Raw genomic sequence first — 16,990 nt, 5'->3', positions numbered from 1 at the left:
ACCTGTCTATATAAGGTCCCACAATTGACAGTGCATGTCAGAGCAAAACCCAAGCCATGAGGTTGAAGGAATTGTCAGTAGAGCTCCGAGACAGGATTGTGTCGAGGCACAGACCTGGGGAAGGGTACAAAACAATTCTGCAGCATTAAAGGTCCCCAAGAACACAGTGGCCTCCATCATTCTTAAATGGAATCATTTTGGAACCACCAAGACTATTCCTAGAGCTGGCAATCAGACTGAGCAATCAGGGGAGAAGTGCCTTGGTCAGTGAGGTGACCCAAGAAACAAATGCTCACTCTGACAGAGCTCTAGAGTTCCTCTGTGGAGATGGGAGAACCTTCAAGAAGGACAACAATCTCTACAGCACTCCACCAATCAGGCCTTTATGGTAGAGCGGCCAGACGGTAGCCCCTCCTCAGTAAAAGGCACATAACAGCCTGCTTTGAGTTTGCCAAAATGTACCTAAAGACTCTCAGACCATGAGAAACCAGATTCTCTGGTCTGATGAAACCAAGATTGAACTCTTTGGCCTAAATGCCAAGCGTCATTTCTGGAGGAAACTTGGCACCATCCCAGTGGTGAAGCATGGTGGTGGCAACATCAGGGTTGAGGCAAAGATGAACGGAGCAAAGTACAGAGAGATCCTTGATGAAAACCTGCTCTAGTGTGCTCAGGACCTTAGACCGGGGCGAAGGTTTACCTTCCAACAGGACAACGACCCTAAGCACACAGCCAAGACAACGCAGGACTGGCTTTGGGACAAGTCTCTGAATGTCCTTGAGTGACCCAGCCAGAGCCAGACTTGAACCCGATCGAACGTCTCTAGAGAGACCTGAAAATAGCTGTGTAGCAACATTCACCATCCAATTTGACAAAGCTGGAGAGGATCTGCAGAGAAGAATGGGAATAACTCCCCAAATACGGGTGTGCCAAGCTTGTCGCGTCATACCTAAGAAGACTCAAGGCTGTAATCGCTGCCAAAGGTGCTTCAAAAAAGCACTGAGTAAAGGGTCTGAATACTTACGTAAATGTGATATTATAAAAATAAATGTAAAAATCATAAATTAGCAAAAATGTCTAAAAATCAGTTTCTGCTTTGTCATTATGTCAATAGATGAGGGGGAAAACTATGTAGTACATTTTAGAATAAGGCAGTAACCTAACAATATGTGGAAACAGTCAAGGGGTCTGAATACTTTACGGAGGCACTTTACATGGTATACATGGTGTTTTCGGTCTTAACTATTACAGATCATGACGTTTTAATCCCATCCCTCAGCTAATCTCAGCCAATCCCACCTATGTCCACAGACCCCCCTCTTTATTAACATTTTCTTTAGATTTTTCAACTGTGCTGGGATGTCTTGCATCAATTCTGATTTCTAATGGTGTTCACAGATTGTAAATTAAGACAAATATTTTTGCTAAGATTATTATTACATTCATTTATTGACTATGGCTCTGCAAATCGTCCAGCGGTGCTCTTTGTAGGGTTTGTTTTAAGTGACTATTGTGATTTTTAAGCCACTGTGACCAGAAACAAGCTAGAAGGGGGCAATACCAGATGACTAAATTCTCGCAATTACAATAACAGGGGTGGTTCGCAATTTTAGGGGGGTATGATTTTTGTGCACCTGTAACTTTCTCCCTCATCATTATTAACAATTAGTTCAGGATGATCCGTAATCCTGGTAGCATCCAAATTAACGTAGCAGTGTTTAGAAACATATTCTATTCTTATTTACAATAAAAGTGACTCTAAAATGACACAATACATTATTTACCATTCATTTCTATTGGGAACCATGTAATATGAAAATACATCCAAACCAAACAGCAAATGCATCCAAAAAGTTTGTAGAGTCACAATCTTGATGTAATCCTTGTGTGCTAGGAATACATTTTTGACTACTTTACACATATACATACACATATAAGTGAATTTGATCCCAATACTTTTGGTCCCTTAAAATGAGGAGGACTATGCAGAAAAAGTGTTGTAATTTCTAAACGGTTCACCCGATATGATTGAAAATATACCTCAAAAATACCCTCAAATTAAAGCTGACAGTCTGCACTTTAACCTCAAAGTCATCGTATCATTTCACATCTAGTGGCAGAAAGTGTATGTTGCCTGCGCTACAGACAACTACTGTATATCGTTCCGCTAATTCAGGACTTAAAAAAAAATCATATTTATATTTAACCCAGCTTTTTCAGGGGGTGCTGCAGTACCCTCAGGACCCTTACTTCACGCAGCTATGACCGGCCCTGGTTGCTAGGCAACCCATGAATGTCCTTGAGCGTTTAAAAGCCCTTGAATAATATCGAGGTCTCGGGTTTGACAAGAAAGCCAGGGCTGGGGAGAACGATCATAACGCTCGCTGTGTCTCTGTGGCGCTTTTGGCCCACCACACAATCACTGGCTTGTAGCATTATTCAAAGTGACTGGTAACTCACACACATATATATACTATTCACTGTTATGTGGCCCAGGCTTTTGAATAATAATGAGGTCTTCAGTTTTGACAAGAAAGCCAGAGCTAGGGCGAATGACATCGCTTTGTCTCCGTGTGTCCCTTTTGGCCACAGCAAGTTTAGTGGTTTAGCGTACACAGTTTTGCGGATGTTGTCGCAGGTGCAGCGAAATGGTTATGTTTCACGCTCCAACAGTGCAGCGATATCTAGCTATTCAATACCAATACGCACATATTCCAAAAGTAAGTCCTGTCAGAACGAGTTCAAGCTACACTGTTGTTATATTACGATGTAGCACACATATCCATTGAGTTACTTGTAGTAGGACAGTGTACTGTATGTGTAAACTGTATTCTCTGTGTGTTGCCCATATACAGGAATCCAACCCACAATGCAGTGTTTCCCCTAGGCTCGATTCTTTTCCATGCAGGATGTTACATCTAGGTCCTGTTCAACCAACCTTTTCAAGGAAAGACAAATGAAGATTAAACAATGATAGGAGAAAAACAGCCACCCACAACTCTGTTGTTGTGTTGCAAAGCCACTCTGAGCTATCGGATTCTACTATTGGTACAGTATCTACAGTATGATTAAATAATGTGGAGAGGCATCCCCCGGCCGCAGTCTGGCCTGTGTATGAGAGTGTGTTTTCGTGGTGGTGCAGCACTAGATTAGTGGGCCTTAATCAGATCCCACCGCTGCTAAATTTACATTAACGTCATTTAGCAGACGCTCTTATCCAGGGCGACTTACAGTAGTATTGAGTGCATACATTTACATAATGAATATACATGAATATAGGAGAAACTGTATGTTGTTTTAGATCTTCTCCTCTTTCCCTGTAGCCTCGTTTCAATGCTCATTTTCATCCAACTCTCTCTCCATCCTGTGTGTGTGGGTCCGTGTGTGTATCTGTGCGCATGAATGCATGTGGGTATGTGCATGTGTGCGTGGGTATGTCCGTGTGTGCGTGGGTATGTCCGTGTGTGCGTGGGTATGTCCGTGTGTGTGGGTATGTCTGTGTGTGTATGGGTATGTCCGTGTGTGTGTGTGTGTGTGTGTGTGTGTGTGTGTGTGTGTGTGTGTGTGTGTGTGTGTGTGTGTGCGTGTGTGCGTGCGTGTGTGTGCGTGCGTGCGTGCGTGCGTGCGTGCGTGCGTGTGTGTGTCCGTCTGTGTGTGTATGGGTATGTCCATGTGTGGGTATGTCCTTTTGTGTGGGTATGTCCATGTGTGTGGATGTGTGTGTGCTATAGCTCTGCTGACGTGCCGCCCAGATGAATTCCAGTGTGGGGATGGCTCCTGTATCCACGGCACCAAGCAGTGTAACAAGGTCCATGACTGTCCTGACCAGAGTGACGAGTCAGGCTGTGTCAACGGTAGGAACGCAGTTTCATGTCTGGGCTAGGGAATTAATGGCGACTGGGGGGTTCTACTCTGGCTTCCATCTCGGGGCAGGATATCGGTCATATGTCTGTCTGTGGCTGGCTGGATGGATGACTGAATGTCTCGCTGGCTGGGTGGATGACTGGATAGCTGGCTGGCTGTGTGTGTGTGGCTGGTTGGCTGGCTGGCTGGATTTCGGGCTGGATGTGTGGATGGCTGTCTGTTTGGCTGGTTATCTGTCTGGTTGTTTGACTGGCTGGCTGGCTGCTTGGCCAACTTCCTGACTGGCTGGATTTATGTCTGGCTGACCTTTTGTCTGTCTGTCTGTGCCTGTCTGACTGCTTCTTTGTGTATGTCTTCCTGGCTACCTGTCTGTCGTAAAACTATTTCCCTGTCTCTCTTCCTGCAACAGCCACGAAGTGTGAGGGGCCCCTGAAGTTCCTGTGTAGGAACGGAGAGTGTATCGACAGCGCTAAGGTGTGTGACAACGTCAAGGACTGCAAGGACCGCTCCGATGAGCCCAAGAAGGAGTGTGGTAAGGACACATGCACACACACACACATTGTAAATACGTTGTTTGAATCCACAAATCACATTACAGTCAAAGGATTCAAACACGTCAGAGGTTTATTTTGTCTTATTATTGCCTCTAATTCTTTCAACAACAAAAAAGTTTCCTTGACAGTACATGGCCTTCAGATGACAGGCCTGCATAAGACAAAGGCAAAGCAGCTAGCAAGGTACTGACTGCTCTGTGTCAGCCTTGCTGTAGGGAGAATAGAGGTACATGTGAGAGAAGCAAAGATACTGTCTTCTGTCTCTTCCTTTTGTAACGCTCCCTGTATCTCACCTCTCTCTGGGTAAGGAATAAAATACAGGCGCTCGTGGTGTAGCGCCTGGCCTAATTGTGCCTCGTGGTGTAGCGCCTGGCCTAATTGTGCCTCGTGGTGTAGTGCCTGGCCTAATTGTGCCACGTGGTGTAGCGCCTGGCCTAATTGTGCCTCGTGGTGTAGCGCCTGGCCTAATTGTGCCTCGTGGTGTAGCGCCTGGCCTAATTGTGCCTCGTGGTGTAGCGCCTGGCCTAATTGTGCCTCGTGGTGTAGCGCCTGGTCTAATTGTGCCTCGTGGTGTAGCGCCTGGCCTAATTGTGCCTCGTGGTGTAGCGCCTGGCCTAATTGTGCCACGTGGTGTAGCGCCTGGCCTAATTGTGCCACGTGGTGTAGCGCCTGGCCTAATTGTGCCTCGTGGTGTAGCGCCTGGCCTAATTGTGCCACGTGGTGTAGCGCCTGGCCTAATTGTGCCACGTGGTGTAGCGCCTGGCCTAATTGTGCCACGTGGTGTAGCGCCTGGCCTAATTGTGCCACGTGGTGTAGCGCCTGGCCTAATTGTGCCTCGTGGTGTAGCGCCTGGCCTAATTATTAATTTCCCTGATTGTTGTAGAGCTTACGGCACCCTATTCTCTACTATATATAGTGCACTGCTTTTGACCAAGGTTTATTTTGTCTTATTATGCCTCTAATTCTTAAGAACAAAAAAAAAAAAGTTTCCTTGACAGAGTAATTATTCTCCTCTTTGACTGTGCTTTTTTGGCTTCAATTGCATTTCTTTAACTTATTTGGCATGTTTGCCCTCCCAAAGTTGTTGAATGGTTGTGCTTAGTAATAGTGCTTAGGGTTTGGGCAGTATCTAGATTTTCATACCGTCATACCGTTTCAGTATTATACCAGGGTATACGGTATAACCGGAAGTACACACTAGGGCCGCTATTTATTTAGAAAATAATGAAGTATTATAATTGTTATTTTGTATTTCTTGGGGGGGGGACAAAACAATTTAGGCAACAGGAACCTTGATACATGATGGGATTGAATGCCTCTGCTGTCGTCAAGAAGCTTGATCTTGACATCTCGCCACTTAGCTAGCAAGTTAGCAAATCAAATGCATAGCTGGAGCCCTGAGGTGGACACAATTCATTTGACACATCTTAGATTTACTATAGTTCTACTTAACTTATCGTTAGTCATAAGCAGTGGTGTAGCACGCACCCCTGTTTTGAAAATCATACTGTCTGTATTCCGATATACCCCGGCGTACGGTATAAACGGTATAGCGACCCAAGCCTAGTTGTGCTAGCAAGGTTTTTGGCTAAAATGTCCTTGTACTGGGTATAAAAAAAGGGCCCCGGGACCAGTGGAAACAAAACAGCTCCATAACATCAAAGATCCGCCACCCTATTTTACAGTCCGTAATGGGGCTCTTTTCAGCTTATGCGGTCTCGTTTCGGTGCCAAACCCACCGCTGGTGTGGGTGGCCAGTACGGCATCGGTAAATTAAAGTAGGTTCCTCTGGAAATGTTTTTCGTGTGGGTGTTGAAGGAGAGAGCGGTCAGAGTCAAGTGTAAGTGCGGGCCGTCTATTTTAACAATGGGGTTGTTAAATAATAGTCATTTATGTTTTGTATGAAATTTAGGTTCTGCAAGTTTCATATTTCATAGTTGAGTATCATCAGCATAACAATGAAAATGGATTTTGATTTTGTAAATTACATCTCCTAGGGGTAACATGTGCAATGAAAACTATAACGCTCCCTAAACCGACCCTTCAGGTACGCCGAATCTGACACTGGTTATGGGCGAGGATTCATTATCTAATTGCACAAATTGGAGTCTGTCTGACAGATGGGAGGGAAACCAAGAGTGCGCCTGACCTTGAAGAGCAACATTTGTCTCTAGGCGCCTGATGAGAATGTGATAGTCAAAGGCTGAGCTTAAATTGAGAAGCATTAGTATAGAGAGAGTGTCGTGGTAATAAGTAATAACAAGTAATGAGGCATTAGTGACTTTTATACGGGTGGTGAGGTATACGGGTGGTGAGGTATACGGGTGGTGAGGTCAAAACCAGACTGATAGGATTCATAGATCGAATTTTGAAAGTCTGTAAATTGCTGGGCCACGGATTTCTCACGGACTACACACCTCCAAATCCCTGGAGACAGGGGAGAGAGGAAGGGGAGGTGAAGGGGGAAGGGGAGGTAGAGGGGGAAGGAGAGGTAGAGGGGGAAGGAGAGGTAGAGGGGGAAGGAGAGGTAGAGGGGGAAGGAGAGGTGGAGGGGGAAGGAGAGGTGAAGGCAGAAGGGGAGGTGAAGGGGGAAGGGGAGGTAGAGGGGGAAGGAGAGGTAGAGGGGGAAGGAGAGGTAGAGGGGGAAGGGGAGGTGAAGGGGGAAGGAGAGGTGAAGGCGGAAGGAGAGGTAGAGGGGGAAGGAGAGGTAGAGGGGGAAGGAGAGGTAGAGGGGAAGGAGAGGTAGAGGGGGAAGGAGAGGTGAAGGCAGAAGGGGAGGTGAAGGGGGAAGGAGAGGTGAAGGCGGAAGGAGAGGTAGAGGGGGAAGGAGAGGTAGAGGGGGAAGGAGAGGTAGAGGGGAAGGAGAGGTAGAGGGGGAAGGAGAGGTGGAGGGGGAAGGAGAGGTGGAGGGGGAAGGAGAGGTGAAGGCAGAAGGGGAGGTGAAGGGGGAAGGAGAGGTGAAGGCGGAAGGAGAGGTAGAGGGGGAAGGAGAGGTAGAGGGGGAAGGAGAGGTGGAGGGGGAAGGAGAGATGAAGGCAGAAGGGGAGGTGAAGGGGGAAGGAGAGGTGAAGGCGGAAGGAGAGGTAGAGGGGGAAGGGGAGGTAGAGGGGGAAGGGGAGGTAGAGGTGGAGGTAAAGGGGGAAGGGGAAGTAGAGGCGGAAGGAGAGATGAAGGGGGAAGGAGGGGGAGGTGAAGTGGGAAGGGGAGGTAGAGGGAAGTGGGAGGGGGGAGGTAGAGGGTAAAGGGGGAGGTGAGAGGGAAGGAGAGGTGAAGGGGGAAGGGGAGGTAGAGGGGGAAGGGGAGGTAGAGGGGGAAGGGGAAGTAGAGGGGGAAGGAGAGATGAAGGGGGGGGAGGAGAGGTGAAGGGGGAAGGAGAGGTAAAGGGGGGGAGGTGAAGTGGGAAGGGGAGGTAGAGGGTAAGGGGGGGGTAGAGGGGGGAAGGGGAGGTAGAGGGTAAGGGGGAGGTAGAGAGGGAAGGGGAGGTGAAGGGGGAAGGAGAGGTGAAGGGGGAAGGGGAGGAAGAGAGGGAGGTAGAGGGGAAGGGGAGGTAAAGGGGGAAGGGGAGGTAAAGGGGGAAGGGGAGGGAGAGGGGGGAAGGGGAGAGGTAGAGGGGGAAGGAGAGGTGAGGGGGGAAGGAGAGGTAGAGGAAGAGGGGGAGGTGAAGGGGGAAGGAGAGTTAGGGGGGGAAGGTAAAGGGGGAAGAGGTGAAGAGGGGGAAGGGGAGGGGAGGTGAAGGGGGAAGGAGAGGTAGAGGAAGAGAGGGAGGTGAAGGGGGAAGGAGAGGTAGAGGGAAGGGGAGGAGAGGTGAAGGGGGGAGGGGGAAGGGAGGAAGGGGAAGGGAGGGAAGGGAGGGAGGTAGAGAGGGAAGGGGGGAAGGGGGGGAGGTAGGGGAGGGGGAAGGGGAAGAGAGGGGAAGGGGAAGTAGAGGCGGAAGGAGAGATAAAGGGGGAGGAGAGGTGGGGGGGAAGGAGAGGTAAAAGGGGGGGAGGTGAAGTGGGAAGGGGAGGTAGAAGGGTAAGGGGGTAGAGGAGGGAAGGGGGGAGGTGAAGGGGGAAGGGAGGGAAGGGAAGGGGGGAAGAGTAGAGGGGGAAGGAGAGGGAGGGGAAGGGGAGGGAAGGGGAGGTAGAGGGGGAAGGGGAGGAAGAGGGAGGGAGGAAGGGGAAGTAGAGGGGGAAGGGGAAGTAGAGGGGGAAGGGAGAGATGAAGGGGGAGGAGAGGTGAAGGGGGAAGGAGAGGTAAAGGGGGGAGGTGAAGTGGGAAGGGGAGGTAGAGGGTAAGGGGGGTAGAGGGGGAAGTGGAGGTAGGAGGGTAAGGGGGAGGTAGAGAGGGAAGGGGAGGTGAAGGGGGAAGGGAGGTGAAGGGGGAAGGGGAGGTGAAGTGGGAGGGGAGGTAGAGGGGAAGGAGAGGTGATGGGGGAAGGAGAGGTAGAGGGGGAAGGAGAGGTGAAGGGGGAAGGGGGAAGGAGAGGTAGAGGAAGAGGGGGAGGTGAAGGGGCAAGGAGAGGTAGAGGGGGAAGGAAGAGGTGTGAAGGGGGAAGGAGAGGGAAGGGGGAAGGAGAGGTAGAGGAAGAGAGGGAGGTGAAGGGGGAAGGAGAGGTAGAGGGAGGGGGGAAGGAGAGGTGAAGGGGGAAGGAGAGGTGAAGGGGGAAGGGGAGGAAGGAGGGAGGTAGAGGGGGAAGGGGAGGTAGAGGGGGAAGGGGAGGTAGAGGGGGAAGGGGAAGTAGAGGGGAAGGGGAAGTAGAGGCGGAAGGAGAGATGAAGGGGGAGGAGAGGTGAAGGGGGAAGGAGAGGTAAAGGGGGAGGTGAAGTGGGAAGGGGAGGTAGAGGGTAAGGGGGGTAGAGAGGGAAGGGGAGGTGAAGGGGGAAGGAGAGGGAAGGGGGGAAGGGGAGGGGGAAGGGGAGGAAGGGGGAAGGGGAGGAGGGGGAAGGGGAAGTAGAGGGGGAAGGGGAAGTAGAGGCGGAAGGAGAGATGAAGGGGATGAAGGGGGAGGAGAGGTGAAGGGGGAAGGAGAGGTAAAGGGGGAGGTGAAGTGGGAAGGGGAGGTAGAGGGTAAGGGGGGTAGAGGGGGAAGTGGAGGTAGAGGGTAAGGGGAGGTAGAGAGGGAAGGGGAGGTGAAGGGGGAAGGAGAGGTGAAGGGGGAAGGGGAGGAAGAGAGGGAGGTAGAGGGGAAGGGGAGGTAAAGGGGGAAGGGGAGGTAGAGGGGGAAGGAGAGGTAAAGGGGGAGGTGAAGTGGGAAGGGGAGGTAGGGTAAGGGAGGGTAGAGGGGGAAGGGGAGGTAGAGAGGGAAGGGGAGGTGAAGGGGGAAGGAGAGGTGAAGGGGGAAGGGGAGGAAGAGAGGGAGGTAGAGGGAAGGGGAGGTAGAGGGGGAAGGGGAGGTAAAGGGGGAAGGGGAGGTAAAGGGGGAAGGGGATGAAGAGAGGGAGGTAGAGGGGAAGGGGAGGTAGAGGGGGAAGGGGAGGCAAAGGGGGAAGGGGAGGAAGAGAGGGAGGTAAAGGGGGAAGGAGAGGTAGAGGGGGAAGGAGAGGTGAAGGGGGAAGGGGAGGTGAAGTGGGAAGGGGAGGTAGAGGGGAAGGAGAGGTGATGGGGGAAGGAGAGGTAGAGGGGAAGGAGAGGTGAAGGGGGAAGGAGAGGTGAAGGGGAAGGAGAGAAGGGGGAAGGAGAGGGAGGGGAAGTGAGGGAGGTGAAGGGGGAAGGAGAGGTAGAGGGGGAAGGAGAGGTGAAGGGGGAAGGAGAGGTGAAGGGGGAAGGAGAGGTAGAGGGGGAAGGGGAGGTGAAGTGGGAACGGGAGGTAGAGGGGAAGGGGAGGTAGAGGGGAAGGGGAGGTAGAGGTTAAAGGGGGAAGGAGAGGTAGAGGGGGAAGGGGAGGTAGAGGGGGAAGGAGAGGTAGAGGTTAAAGGGGAGTTAAAGGGGAAAGGGAGGTAGAGGGGGAAGGGGAGGTAAAGGGGGAAGGGGAGGTAAAGGGGGAAGGGGAGGTAGAGGGGGAAGGGGAGGTAGAGGGGGAAGGAGAGGGGGAAGGGGAGGTAGAGGTAGAGGTTAAGGGGAGTTAACAATGGAAGGGCAAGGAAGGAGAAAGTATGAAACCGAAACAGAAATCCCAAAGGGAGCTCCTCTCCCTTCTCTCCTTCTCTCTTTCTTTTTTCTGTCTCTCCGTCTGTCTCGTCTCTTTTTAACTCCTTTTCTCTTCTTTTTTTTCTCTTCCCTTCCTCCCCCTCTCCCTTTCTCCATCTCTCCCCCTCTCCTGCCCCATCTCTCTCTTTCTCTGCCCCTCCCCCTCTCTCTTCTCCTTTTCCTCTCTCTCCATCTCTCCCTCTCTGTCTCTCCGACTCAGGGTCTCATCAGCCTTTATTGCAGCTCATTAAAAGCGTGTCCACAAACACCTAGCTCATCCCTGTGCTCGCTCAACCCTTCACTGGCAAGATGTTCCCCTTAAAGCGGAGCAGCCCAGCAAACACACTCACGTTTATACAGCATACGGTAGACACACCAAAACACAGATGCCGTAAACCACACACACGCACACACCTATATACTCACACAAACATGTATACACAGACATGACACACACGCACACACATTTATACGCATATTTATAAGCACACATACACAAACACACACACAGCGGCCAGGATAATGGGCCCCAATTTACTCCAATTTACTCCCCTCAACCTTAACGCTGAAAAAATAAAGCGGAGTGTATTTCTCGGTGCGCTCAGGCGTGTGTTTTTATGTATTTGATATTTTACCGTTCCATTAGAAAGAAAAGCCTATTAACCACAAATATTGATTGAATGCTGTTTCCTGATACAGCCTTTCTCATTTGAACACGGGCAGATGCTGCTTTTATCTCCGGGGTGAACTTATGAGGAGCGCCGATGGAGGGAGGGAGATAAAAAAAAAAAGGGATAGAGAGAGAAAGTGTGCGTGTGTGTGTGTGTGTGCGTGTGCGTGTGCGTGTGTGTGTGTGTGTGTGTGTGTGTGTGTGTGTGTGTGTGTGTGTGTGTGTGTGTGTGTGTGTGTGTGTGTGTGTGTGTGTGTGTGTGTGTGTGTGTGTGTGTGTGTGTGTGTGTGTGTGTGTGTGTGCACATACAGGTAACTGCCAAAATAATGGAAACACTTGATGAGGGATACAAAGTGTATTGGAAGCACTGGCTTCCAAACAGGTGTGATTCTCAAGTTAATTAACGTCCCATCATGCTTAGGGTCATGTATAAAAATGTTGGGCAGGCCATTATTTTGGCTACCATGGCTATGCCCCCCATAGGATGGCAATTCCCCCATCCACAGGGCACGGGTGGTCACTGAATGGTTTGATGAGAATGAAAATGATGTAAACCATATGCTCAGTCGATCTAAACCCAGCTGAACACTTATGGGAGATTCTGGAGTGGTGCTTGAGACAGTGTTTTCCACCACCATCAAACAAATCAACAAATGAGGGTATTTCTCGTTGAAGAATGGTGTCACATCTGTCCCATAGAGTTCCAGACACTTGTGGAATTTATGCCAAGGTACATTGGAGCTGTTCTGGATCGTGGTGTCCCAACACCTTATTAAGACACTTTGTAGCGGTGTTTCTGTTGTGTGTGTGTGTGTGTGTGTGTGTGTGTGTGTGTGTGTGTGTGTGTGTGTGTGTGTGTGTGTGTGTGTGTGTGTGTGTGTGTGTGTGTGTGTGTGTGTGTGTGTGTGTGTGTGTGTGTGTGTGTGTGTGTGTGTGTGTGTGTGTGTGTGTGTGTGACAGGATGGTCCTTTTGAGGCTACTTGAGTGTGAAAACTGTGACAGCTTTCCAAACCAGCTCTCGTGGATAGAGAGGAGTGATTTAGTGGTCACCTCCCAAATTGAACACCTTTCACACACACTAGGTGGAGACTGGCTTCTCACAAATTGATTGTGATGTGTCTTTCTTCTTTTCCTTGAGCTATAGCCCAGGGCCTCCCAAACCTTTTTGGCCCACGACTCCATTTTGATATATGAAAATTCTCGCGAACCCATCCATATGAAAAACAAAGTATGTAATTAACAGCTAATTTTTACTTTTTATTTTATTTGGGGCTCTGGCAGTCAATGTCTTTTGTCTCACCGCCACTCATGAGATGGTCGACAGTGTGCTCCTCATCTCCGCTGTCACATCCAACCTGGATCGTGATTTATTTTTTGGTTTTAATGCAGACCAGAGTACTGAATCCAGCTTCACACAGATAAGAGCCGGCAAAAGAGTAGCCTACCATGAGTTGTATGGTGCTTTCAAAACAACCGGGAACGAGGTCAACTCATGACGTCAGTGACCTTTAGGTCGGAAAGTCAGAGCTCCAGAAAGAGGCCTGAGTTCCCGAGTTGGATTGCCTTTCAAAGTGATCAGTTCAGTGAACGCACTGAAGTCTTGAGATTCCCGATTTCCCAGTTCTGAGTTCCCAGTTGTTTTTATGCTCAGAGGGAGACGGCAGGGTATTCCCTTTTGAGTCAGGAACCAAAACTCCACTGTAGTGACCCATGAATGCGTTGTCTGTAGCATTCGGTCACCACAGCCCGGTCAGCTGTTTGATTCCACTCACTGGCATGTCAACTGATCCAGAATCACAGTAGGTCCGTCCCAAAGTGCTTTCCCAAGCGTTGGAGGTGAGCAGTCATCACTCGTGTGGGACACTTACTGATGCTGTTTTCTGTACTTTTATTTTCTTTACTCAGAAAGTCAACCAGATCTTTTATTCAACCCCCCCCCTACCCCACCACCCTCGATAACCACCAAGCCTGTGTGAAATAAAACATCATCATGCTCTCTGGCGTCATACCTCCACATAGTATTGCAAACAAACACCTCTAGCGCAGTGGATGTAGTTAGATGTAGTTTACAGTCGAAGTTACCTGCTGCAGTATCTCGGAGTTCTGTGCCCAGCTCTTTTGCCGCCAATTGTATGGGTATCATACAGTGCGTCCATATGGCAGAGGGAGGCTCATTCATAACTAGAGTGCAGAGGCCGTGATAGATGGAGCCCCATCTGTGAAAAAGCATTCGATCCCATATGGAATCTGTTTATCGTCAACAAATTCAAGGACATTTAGGCCCTCACCATTTGGAGAGCATGAGCTGGGGAGGTTTTTGAGTCAATTCACTCAGAGTTTCCTCTTGATTGCTAGCAATAGCGTCAATTCTTCGTTTAACAGTGTTATCTGACTACGGTACTGATCTGAGTTTCTCCCCGCACAATTTTTTCACCATATTGTCACGCCCTGACCTTATAGAGCCTTTTTATTTCTCTATTTCATTAGGTCAGGGTGTGATTTTGGTGGGCATTCTAGTTTTCTATTTCTTTGTTGGCGTAGGTATGGTTCTCAATCAGAGGCAGCTGTCTACTGTTGTCTCTGATTGGGAATCTTACTTAGGCAGCATGTTTTCCACCTGTGTTTGTGAGATCTTGTTTTTGTTCAGTTACTGTGTAGCCTGCAGAACGTTACGGTCGTTTATCGTTTTTTTTTGGTGTTCATCTAAAATAAAGAAAGATGTATCCTGCGCCTTGGTCTCATTCCGACGGCGGCCGTAACACATGTCAATTGCGGCTGGTAAATTCAAAGTCTCTGCAGTAGTCTGTGGTTTCATAGTGTAGCCATTCACCGTGGGAGGGTCAAAGTTTCCCATTATTATTATTAGTATTTCCCATTATGCAAGGTGGCTCTGTGGTTGAATTTTGTCTTTTAGATTTGAATTATTTTCAATTTAGATTTTTAAGGTTAACCAAATTACAATGATTTTGAGATACAAGTACGATATTATGATACACCATATATAAAAAAAAGTATGTGGACACCCCTTCAAATTAGTGGATTTGGCTATTTCAGCCACACCCGTTGCTGACAGGTGTATAAAGTCGAGCACACAGCCATGCAATCTCCATAGACACGGCAGCAGAATGGCCTTACTGAAGAGCTCAGTGACTTTCAAAGTGTCACCGTCATAGGATGCCACCTTTCCAACGAGTCGTTTCATAGAATTCTGCCCTGCCAGAGCTGCACCGGTCAACTGTGCTGTTATTGGGAATTGGAAATGTCTAGGAGCAACAACGGTTCAGCTGCAAAGTGGTAGGCCTCGCAGCACAGTGGTAGGCCCCTTAGTTCCAGTGAAGGGAAATCTTAATGCTACAGCATACAATGACATTTAGACGATTCTGTGCAGAGCCCTGACCTCAACCCCATCGAACACCTTTGGGATAAATTGGAACACCGACTGCGAGCCAGGCCTAATCGCCCAACATCAGTGCCTGACCTCACGAATGCTCTTGTGGCCGAATGGAAGCAAGTCCCCTCAGCAATGTTCCAACATCTAGTGGAAAATCTTTCCAGAAGAGTGGAGGCTGTTCTAGCAGCAAAGGGGGGACCAACTCCATATTAATGCCCATGATTTTGGAATGACACATTCGAAGTCCACATACTTTTGGTCATGTAGTGTATGTACTGTATATATATATATATATATACAGTGCCTTGCGAAAGTATTCGGCCCCCTTGAACTTTGCGACCTTTTGCCACATTTCAGACTTCAAACATAAAGATATAAAACTGTATTTTTTTGTGAAGAATCAACAACAAGTGGGACACAATCATGAAGTGGAACGACATTTATTGGATATTTCAAACTTTTTTAACAAATCAAAAACTGAAAAATTGGGCGTGCAAAATTATTCAGCCCCCTTAAGTTAATACTTTGTAGCGCCACCTTTTGCTGCGATTACAGCTATAAGTCGCTTGGGGTATGTCTCTATCAGTTTTGCACATCGAGAGACTGAATTTTTTTCCCATTCCTCCTTGCAAAACAGCTCGAGCTCAGTGAGGTTGGATGGAGAGCATTTGTGAACAGCAGTTTTCAGTTCTTTCCACAGATTCTCGATTGGATTCAGGTCTGGACTTTGACTTGGCCATTCTAACACCTGGATATGTTTATTTTTGAACCATTCCATTGTAGATTTTGCTTTATGTTTTGGATCATTGTCTTGTTGGAAGACAAATCTCCGTCCCAGTCTCAGGTCTTTTGCAGACTCCATCAGGTTTTCTTCCAGAATGGTCCTGTATTTGGCTCCATCCATCTTCCCATCAACTTTAACCATCCTCCCTGTCCCTGCTGAAGAAAAGCAAGCCCAAACCATGATGCTGCCACCACCATGTTTGACAGTGGGGATGGTGTGTTCAGGGTGATGAGCTGTGTTGCTTTTACGCCAAACATAACGTTTTGCATTGTTGCCAAAAAAGTTCAATTTTGGTTTCGTCTGACCAGAGCACCTTCTTCCACATGTTTGGTGTGTCTCCCAGGTGGCTTGTGGCAAACTTTAAACAACACTTTTTATGGATAATTTTAAGAAATGGCTTTCTTCTTGCCACTCATCCATAAAGGCCAGATTTGTGCAATATACGACTGATGTAGATCTCTGCAGTTCATCCAGAGTGATCATGGGCCTCTTGGCTGCATCTCTGATCAGTCTTCTCCTTGTATGAGCTGAAAGTTTAGAGGGATGGCCAGGTCTTGGTAGATTTGCAGTGGTCTGATACTCCTTCCATTTCAATATTATCGCTTGCACAGTGCTCCTTGGGATGTTTAAAGCTTGGGAAATCTTTTTGTATCCAAATCCGGCTTTAAACTTATTCACAACAGTATCTCGGACCTGCCTGGTGTGTTCCTTGTTCTTCATGATGCTCTCTGCGCTTTTAACGGACCTCTGAGACTATCACAGTGCAGGTGCATTTATACGGAGACTTGATTACACACAGGTGGATTGTATTTATCATCATTAGTCATTTAGGTCAACATTGGATCATTCAGAGATCCTCACTGAACTTCTGGAGAGAGTTTGCTGAACTGAAAGTAAAGGGGCTGAATAATTTTGCACGCCCAATTTTTCAGTTTTTGATTTGTATTTTTTTTTTCAAATATCCAATAAATGTCGTTCCACTTCATGATTGTGTCCCACTTGTTGTTGATTCTTCACAAAAAAATACAGTTTTATATCTTTATGTTTGAAGCCTGAAATGGGGGGCCGAATACTTTTGCAAGGCACTGTATATATATATGTATATATATGTATATATATGTATGTATATGTATGTATGTATGTATGTATGTGTGTATATATATATATATATATATATATATATATGATATCATGATTTTGGAAATTCTCCCTCAACCCCATTTTCAGATCACGCGACCCCTAGTTTGGAAACCGCTGGGATACGCTGTTATTCACTGATCTGCCGTTATTGGTGGAAAGTATTTTTCAGCCATCCTTGATTGTTTAATTGGTGATAAATTTAATATGTTTTATTGAATTATGCCTAATTCACTTCCTGAATGCTTTCATTCATTCGCTTCCTTCTCTCGCTCAGTCCTACTTCAAAACAGTGCGGGAACATGTGAGCGCAACTTGACTGGCAGCTATTTGATTGGGTTTTTACCGAAGAGGAGAGGAGAAAGCTGGGCATTGTGGAGGATCAGAGATGCTGAGAAGCTTCCAAACAAATTATTTTAAGGGCACTCCATAGGATGGTGTTAACTCCTTCGGAACTCGAGGGAGATTCCGTGGAGTAGAAC

The 16,990-nt window shown here is 48.1% G+C and overlaps 1 pseudogene; it reads left to right on the top strand.

The window, feature by feature from the left end:
• LOC124010250 overlaps positions 1–16,990 on the top strand; it is a 195,973-nt pseudogene that overhangs the window by 148,244 nt on the left and 30,739 nt on the right.

The sequence above is a fragment of the Oncorhynchus gorbuscha genome, linkage group LG22, assembly GCF_021184085.1.
Source record: "Oncorhynchus gorbuscha isolate QuinsamMale2020 ecotype Even-year linkage group LG22, OgorEven_v1.0, whole genome shotgun sequence".
NCBI lineage: Eukaryota > Metazoa > Chordata > Actinopteri > Salmoniformes > Salmonidae > Oncorhynchus > Oncorhynchus gorbuscha.
Note: the sequence above shows the minus strand (reverse complement) of the source record. Positions and strands in the feature narration are given on the sequence as shown.